This window comes from Coenobita brevimanus, chromosome 72 (genome assembly GCF_032717465.1).
Source record: "Coenobita brevimanus isolate Jiangsu-jjx chromosome 72, ASM3271746v2, whole genome shotgun sequence".
Classification (NCBI taxonomy): Eukaryota; Metazoa; Arthropoda; class Malacostraca; order Decapoda; family Coenobitidae; genus Coenobita; species Coenobita brevimanus.
Genome location: NC_137025.1, coordinates 23,997,594 through 24,006,971, shown reverse-complemented (window position 1 = coordinate 24,006,971; position 9,378 = coordinate 23,997,594).

The following is a 9,378-nucleotide window of genomic DNA, read 5'->3' as shown; positions in this document are numbered from 1 at the left end:
ACCAGCTGAAAATTAGTGAGGAAATAGTGATGGTGTGCAGACAGTAAGTAGATAACCATTTGAAGCATGTAGTTAACCATGAGACGATAATTGGTGAGAAAGTTTAGGCTGTTGAGCCTCAGGTTAGTGTAAAGGGAGCATATAAAAAGAATGGACAGTATATGGTGAACCATGATGGATCAAAAGCATCTAAAGATAGCATTACAAGGTTGAATAATCAGAATGTAGGCGTTTTAAGTCCTGGACTTAGCAATGATACCACAGTTTTAAGGCCCCAAACCAGTGAAGTGCATGGCTATAATGGGAGTCCAGTTAAAAACAAACCTCAGGAACATGATGGCAAAGTATCTTCGGAAGCCTACCGTCCTCATTTTGAGTTACTTGTTGATCTCTGTGGTTGGGATGATAGGCAGAGGGCAGTGCAGCTTGCTACTAGCCTCAAGGGCACAGCAATGGAGATTTTTGGCCAGATGTCAGCAGAGAAGAGGATCAGTTATCAGTCCTTAGCAGAAGTACTAAAGCTCATATATGGAACCATTTACCAGACTGGGTTTACACAGCAAGGTTCCGGACCCATGTAGGGGCTTGAGGTGAATCTCTACAGCAGCTTGCTCATGGCCTGGAGAGTATGGCACACAAGGCATACCCTGGAGCAGCACCTAACCTGTTGGCTATTCTTCTAAGAGACAAGTTCATCGATGCTCTAGATAGTGCAGAGTTGAAAGTGCATGTGAAGCAGGCACAACCAAGAAACATGCAAGAAACACCAGCCAGAGCTAAAGAATTTGAATTGTAAGTCAGGGCAAGTATGTCCACTTTTCAGGCAGGTCATAGTGTGGGATTCAAAGCAAGAAAAGGGGAGGTACCTCAAGTGGAAAAATTGGAAGGAAGTTGCTGGTACTGTGAAAAGCCCAGACACTGGAAAGAGGGCTGCTACAAGTGGAAGAAGGAACAGGAAAAGACCGGAGGACGTTGCTGGTTCTGCAAGAACCCAGGACTCAAGAAGATGGATTGTTACAAATGGAAGAAGGAGCAAGACCAGAACAGTGCCAGGAATTCCACGAATGCAACAAATGGGTGTTCAACTTGTGGTGAGGTGGGACTCTTCAGCTATGATCATCCAAAAGAGAAGGACGGCAAGAAGAAGACTGCAGAAGACGAGAAGGATTAGGGTAAATTATTAAAGACTGGTGACAAGATGCAACAACCAGCCAGTTTTTCTCGAGAAGTCCCACCACTGAAGAAATGCAAGAGAGCCTTGGTTGATAGTGTTCGAGAAGACAGAAGAACAGATTGCAAGCAGTGTGGTAGGAATGGGAATAGTAGCAAGAAATGTCGCCATACTGTAGTGACAGGACCATTGTCAGCTGAAGAAGACCTGAAGAGGATGCAGATGGAGGATACAGATTTACAACCAGCACTAGAGGAGCTGCAGCACAGTATAGTGGGACCAACTTGGGAAGAGATTTCCCGGTTCTCCCCTGCAACTAAGAGCTACTGGAGTCAATGGGACCTCCTTTGTTTCAACAACGGATTACAGGAGCATCAGTGGAAGACACCTGATGGCCTCAGCAAGCATTGACAACTGGTGATTCCGAAAAATATGAGGTCCGAGATCTTGAATGAGTCTCATAACCAGATCATTAATGGGAGTGAAGAAAACTAAGTTGGCTGCAACAGAGGTTCTACTGGACTTTCATGCATCAGGATGCTGAAGAGTGGTGTCTGTCCTTTGATGTGTGCTGTGCCAAGAAGGAATCCAAGAAGAGTGGTTGTGTCCCTCTGCAGCCGCACCTAGTGGGTGCACTAATGGAAAGAGTCTAGTGGACATTGCTGGACCTCTGCCACTCACTGAAAGAGGAAACATGTATATATGTGTCACTATGGACTACTTCACAAAGTGGCCAGAAGCCTGTTCCATCCCCGATCAAGAGGCTGCAACTGTTGCTCAGGTGTTGGTTGAACAGAGTTTCTGTCGTTTTGGGATGCCACAATAGCTACATTCAGGCCAGGGTAGAAACTTCGAGTCTGCTGTATTCTGAGAGTGCTGCGAGTTACTGGGGATCAAGAAGACCAAGACAACCCCACTAAAGCCACAGTCAGATGGGATGGAGGAGAAATTCAACTGGATCCTGGGACAAGAGCTGGTCAAGTACTGCATAGAAGGACAAACGGAATGGGACCAGAAATTACCTGCATTGCTGATGGCATTATCTGTCTGCATCCCATGAGTCTACCGGCTACACCCCTGCAAAACTGATGCTGGCCATGAGCTACATTTGCCAGTCGACTTGTTAATGGGAAGACCACCTGGTGAAGAGCTGCCTACAGACACCTCCGGCTATGCAAAGCATCTTCAGGAAAAGTTGGCTTATGTTCATCAGCAAGTGAGAGAAGCTCTGAATATTTCAGGCGAAGTGATGAAGTGGAAGTATGATGCCAGGGCAAATGAGGTGAGCTTCAAGGATGATGACAAAGTTTGGTTATACAATCTTCAGTGGAAGAAGTGACAGTCACTGAAGCTGCAGATCCTGTAGGTTGGGCCTTACATTGTGCTGGACCACCTAATAGATGTAATGTACTGGATTCAGGGAGGCAAGAATCTCACCCAACGGTGGTACCCGTGAATCGTCTGTGACAGTACCATGGGCCAGCACCGTACAACTGGAATGTCTCTGAGGAATCGTGCTCGCCTGCAGCCAAGGATGTTGAGAAGGACCAAGGAGCTGAAGTACAAGAGGATGGTGACAGTTTCCTAAGAGAAGTGCATATTGAAGAGAACCAAGACATTTCAGGAGGAGTGGACTGTGTGGAGGACCAGGAATGTCGTTGGAAGCAGCATGGGAGAAGACCTGATAAGTTGAAGGATTATTTTGTGTATAAATAAATGTTTAGTTTGGATTAAAGGTTATGTTTGTATACACTGTGTAATTTTTTGAGATGATAAAGGACTAGGGAGGGGGTTTTACTAGACAGGAAGTGCTGAAGGGCTCTCAGTACTTCTCATATTTTTCCATTATGTCAGAGTTGACAGCCTGCTATCGTAAGGGAAGTTATTTTGCAAGTTGTACATTAATTTTTGTGCTCTTTATCACTATAATGTTTTATTTATGTGATTGTTAAATTATGTAATATTATCTCAGTTTGTATGTTAAACAATTTAAAGTGTTATGCACTGTGAGAAAACTGTGGATATTTTGAATGTCTGCGAATTGGTAACTGTGGCTTCTCCGTGAATGTAGTAGACCATTCTAGTACAGTATATAGGAAGCTTATATAAGGATGGGGAAGGGATTAGAGGTTCAGTGTAACTACTGCTGTTGGAGCCTGTGGCAGTGTGGGATGGGGACGTGACATTATAAAAAAAACTGTTTGGGGAAAAAATGTAATAACGGAAATCGTTTTTGAGCTATCTGTAAATTTCTTTGCGGTTGCTGTTATTCTCCTGCTGTGAAGTCAGCCCACAAAGTTTGGTTGTGTGTTTGTTTTTCCGTCTCGGGGCATAGATTTGACAGTCTGATCCATGAAGCGCAGGAATCCTTTTGTGTAACGCATATTCACCTGTCACTGTTCCGGCACTGATAGCCACATCCATTCTGAATACTAAGTTTAGTAGGCTACAATTGTCTGAGGGTAGCAGGAATAAAATTAAGATTTAAGTCACTGTATTCAAAGGCTAAACAGAAATACGTGAATAATCTAACGGCCAGAATGCTCAGCTTCAAATCAGCCGGTTATGCTACATTGCTGCACTTTATGCTATAGTTAGTCCATTTATGCCACAGTTCGGCCATTCGTATTGTACTGTACTTCTGCCGTTTATGCAACAGTTAGGCAATCTTTCGTACTCTCCAACAAAAATGCCATTATTCTGCCATTCATAGTACTATTCAGCCAGTTATGCTATATGTAGATTAACTTGTTTTGCCATAGTTCAACCATTTGTACTACAGGTTAACCATTTGTACTACATCCAGTTATTTATGCTACAGCTCAGTCATTTAGGTTACAAATGAACCATCTCGGTCGTTAATTTAACTCTGGAGGTTTATATGCTAAAGTTTATTTCCACAGACAATAAAATAATTATAACTCACAGAAACACTTTTATTACCAGTACATTTTATTCAGATCTTCAGCATTATCTCTGTTCATAAAGCGTCTTTACTAAGGGGCAGATCTGATTCTGCTTACTACCGCAAATCTCTCTCTCTCTTTCTCTCTCTCTCTCTCTCTCTCTCTCTCTCTCTCCCTAGATGACAAATATATAGAGAGTTAGAGAGAGAGAGATGACAAACATATTATTCTCGATAATGACAGTTTCCGAACCTTTTATTCACCACGACCATCGACCCTGCACCATGTATGGGGTTCGTGGACAGGGAACGATATACAGTGTATCGCAGTCCTTATGCAGTCAGCCTGTGACGGTGAATGAACCGTTACAACAATGCAGAGGTGTGTGTTTCACAGTTATATGAGTTTCTACCAAACCAAGGTATTACAATCAGCACATAAAGACACACCTATTGCTGTTCAGTATAAATGATCATGCATCATGCTACCATCTCCTACCTGATGTCACTTTTGTTCATCCCTATTGTCCTGACGGGTTCACGAATACGTGAATCTGGAGCTACAACACATACATCACCAATGCCCTCCCTCCCCATCTGAGGATGGATGCCTGAGTGTTTTTGTCTGGAGGTTCCCCCTGGGAAAGGGGAGGGGGAGCTTAAGAATACTTCCCCATTATCCTTGCCTGTCATAAGAGGTGACTAAAAAGGGCCCTTTTGTTTCTAATATTTCTCTCCTAACTGTCTTGCGTCTCTTCCTACTTCTCTTCTCCTTACTCCTCTTCCGTCCGTTCACTCCTGTGGATACTTCCATGATTTTTTTTCACCCTTTGTTATCCCTCTACTTCTATCACATTGGGCATTTGGTTTCATGACAAGAATAGTTTAAGGACCTTCCGTTGATGTCGACCTTTCCTCGCTTCCTGGGTCAAACCTTTCAGCCAGCTGACTCGATCAAGCCATTTCATCACCAAGCCACTTCACCGGCAAGACAGTTTAATGCCAAGCCGTTTATTATCTAGTCACTTCATTGCCAAGCCACTTCAACCCAAATACCACTTCAACAGCAAGATCATTTCAACTCCAAATCCGCTTATAATCAAAATTACTTGCACACCAAGACCATTTCAATGCCAAGACCGTTTCATTGCAAAGACCACTTCAACGCCAAGACCACTTCAACACCAAGACCACTTGTGCCAAAGCCACTTCTATGCCAAGACCTCTTTTATGCCACGACCACTTCAATGCCACGACCACTTCAATGCCACGACCACTTCAATGCCACGACCACTTCAATGCCACAACCACTTCAATGCCACGACCACTTCAATGCCACGACCACTTCTACAGCATGGCCACTTCTATGCAAAAAACACTTCTGCCTCTTCCCCTTGCCTGTTCCACTGCCGCTCACATAGCTTTGCTTTGAATTTGTGCCATTTGGTCTCTGAAACCTGGCGCTAGGAATCGATTAGTTCACTTGAGCGCCAAAGTCACCTCTGCGCCAAGACCACTTCTACGCCAAGGATACTTCTATGCCAGAACAACTTCTACATCATCCCCATTCCTATTCACCTGCTAGTTATTATCGTTGCTGTGAATTAGTGCCGTATTATGGTCTTTGATACCAGGTGCATGCGTTCATTATTAAATTAAGTTTTTATCCATAGCTAGGTGCACAGAAGGTTTAGGTGCATGCCCATCAAAAGACTCACGAAGCCCAGCTTTAACAATCTATATTGGAAGACCTTTGCTACTGAAATGCAATGTTCTTCACAGAGCCCCCCTGATCTTCGTAGGGGTTGCAAAACTGGTTGATGAAAATATCCGTTTTATCCTCCTTCGTCAGTTGTAACTTCAGAAGGAAATGGCTTACACAAGCGTGCTCGACACCAAAATGCCTCTTAACAGTCTTGGACGTTGCCTTTCACATCTACAGCGGTGTTCGTGCTAACTACGCGAGTTACTATTAAAAAATTCTTTACCACTCAGACTTCTGCACGTAATATGTAAAACAACTCGGATTAACATTGCCTCGTTTCAGGTTTGTAGTTTATTTTATGCACAGCTTTCATAATTACATCAACTAGAAAATGCAATTTTTATTCTCACATTATTAAGATGCAGTGATAGAAAAATGCAGAATCAACACACACACACACACACACACACACACACACACACACACACCAAGAAACAAGAGAGCACTTAAGATGGAAAGAGATTCGGAGTTTAATACATTTTTATCATTCCACACAATATTCGCATAAAGCTTATAGCAAGTGGAATGTATCCCAAAATGTTCTCTTGTTTCTGTTCGTTGTTCATCTCTTGTTTCTTCACTTCTCCCACGCCACCCATACTCATATTCATCTGCACCCCATACCTCCATCTCATATCATAATGGAGAATATTTCACAATTTCCTCGTTTGTTTTAAAATATGAAGCCCATGTAATTAATACATTCACCATGTTTTGTATACCGGTATGTTGTCGTTGTAAATAAATAATTTTACCAGCCGTGATAGCGAAGCTGGTATTGTTTTCAATTTGTCTGTCTGTGTTTCTGTTAGCACGATAGCTTCGCAGCCGCTCATGACATCATCATAAAATTTTACTGGTGTGTAGTAGGGAAAAAAATCGATCACGAGTTCGAAATTGGTGAAAGTAGGTCAAGGTCTGTATGTCATTTACCATGATATCTTCGCAACCGCCCAAGATATCATCACAAAATTTTTCAGGTATGTAGTAGGGATGAAAATTTCCTACTAGTCTTGTTTTCAGGTTCTGTGAGTCTGTTAGCAAGATAATTTCGCAACTGGGCAAGATATCATCACAAAATTTTACAGGTGGCTAGCAGGGATGAAAGTCTCCTACGACTTGGAAACTGGTGAAAGTAGGTCAAGGTCAAGGCCATTTTCCGAGCTGCGCTAGATATATATCGGCTCGCGGCTGTGTGATTCCCCTCTTGGGGGGCCTCCAGGTTACTTCTTTTTTTGCTTTTTAAACCCTTCTTTCCGACGTAAAATTTTCTGTTCTGTTATATTGCATTCTCCAGACAATTTTATTAAACTTTGGAAAGATTTTTCAGACTGTAGGATGCCTTTAGTAATCGTTGTGACTCCCCATTGTCGTATAAAAATTTCTGAAAGCAGCAACAATAAACTACACTCTCTTCACTTTAAACAGGCGTAACATTACCAGCTCTTATTTTGAATGCCGAGGTGTAGCAAGATATTAACACTGGAATACGATGCTAGTCACGATAAAGTGCTGTGAAATCTATTCGAGACCGCAGAGATTGCTTAATTTTGCCACTGAGCTAAGGGAAACAGGCTGCAAATGTATGAATAGATCAATCAAGTTAAGGTGAATAAACTGCAGAAGTATACATATCGGACTGAAGAGAAGTCGAATTTCTTTATCACAGGTTAAATCCAAATTTATTTTTGTTTGACCCAGACCACTACCGGATGATTTTATTCAGGACTGGAAGGATCTCAGATGATGAAAAGTTTAGTGAGGCTGTGTCTAACCTCTGCAGTTGGAAAGGTTTAGTGAGGCTGTGTCTAACCTCTGCTGTTGGAAAGGTTTAGTGAGGCTGTGTCTAACCTCTGCAGTTGGAAAGGTTTTAGTGAGGCTGTGTCTAACCTCTGCAGTTGGAAAGGTTTAGTGAGGCTGTGTCTAACCTCTGCAGTTGGAAAGGTTTAATGAGGCTGTGTCTAACCTCTGCAGTTGGAAAGGTTTAATGAGGCTGTGTCTAACCTCTGCAGTTGGAAAGGTTTAATGAGGCTACGTTTAACGTCCCCAGTTGGAAAGATTTCTTCAAGGTTGATTGAAACCGCCAGGAGTTAACACGTATAAGAGTTTGAAAAGACGTTATCGTTTTGAGGGGGTTGGTCACTTTCCATCTCAAGATGAGTCTCTCAAACCAGGGAAGGCTCTGTAGAAGTACAGGGACTAAAGATTCAACTAATAGCTCACAGATTGAAAAAAAAAAAGAAAAAAAAAGATCTTCAAGTTAAATACAATCGTGTGATAGTATCAAGAATTTCCTATAAGACGTCCCATGACTGTAGAGTTTAACAAGGTCTCGATATACTATTGCCTTCTTTGGGTTATGTATTGTTTATCTGTTAGCCTATTTATTTATTTACTATCATTTATTACTATTAACCTCTGGAATCTGATTCTTTTTTTCAGTTCATTCTTAGTATTTCAAGATGGTTTTATGCAAAATACAAAGAAGCTTCGTGTATTGAGAGTGTTGATTAAGACAATTTTAAACCCTTCAGTCCAGAGAATCTCTCCCTCGCAAAATAAAATCGTTTGGTGCTAGCAAGAAGTATAAAAGATCGTCATCTTAGTGAACGGGCCAACAGTGCGACGTTGACCTGACATTGGTCTCAAACCCCGTTCACCTCGGTTAATGACTAAGTGTGGTCGGTTTACATGTTTGATATAACTAGTAACGAAGCAGACTCTAATATTTCACAACTAACGTTTACTGAGTTTCATTTAAACATGACATATTATTTAAGTTGTGGATGTGGTCTAGTTCCCTCAGACGAAAACTGACCGACTATTCTCTACTTATATCTGGTAACGCTGTCAACTCGAGGGCGTTCCTGGCTGGTTCGGATCCAGCATTAGGAAAATGAGTGGGTCTGTAATTTCTGACTCAGTGAACAAGTTTGCATTCATGCTGACTCATTAATAAACACCTCAAAATTTATTAACAGATCGTTCTATTATTATTATTATTATTTGTAATAGTAGTAGTAGTAGTAATGTCATTTTATTATTATTATTATTATTATTATTATAATTATTATTATTATCAGGCGGTGGCTTAGTCGGTAGAGAGGTGGCCTGCGGTCCTACCGGACCCAGGTTCAAATCCCCGCTGGGGCAGGGAACAGTTTAAGGACTTGAATTTCATGAAATCAGACTTTACTGATCTACCAGAAGACCCGCCGACATGTCGCAAAAATACTCCCGCTAATACCAATACACTAGTCCTGTATGAGACAGCCCTAGCATGTATTCAATGTGGACGGTGGGTGTTAGCGCCGAAGTGGTGACATGTAGAGAGGTGTATGGTATGCAGGAGGACTACTGCGACTTGAGAGCAGGCTGTGATGCCTATGGCCAGAGTCGGACACATAAAAAAAAATGTTATTATTATCATTATTATTATTATTATTATTATTATTATTATTATCATCATTATTATTATTATTAACGATGGTGGTGGTAGAATCCATTGCGATATGATCACGCACTTTTAATTTTAAT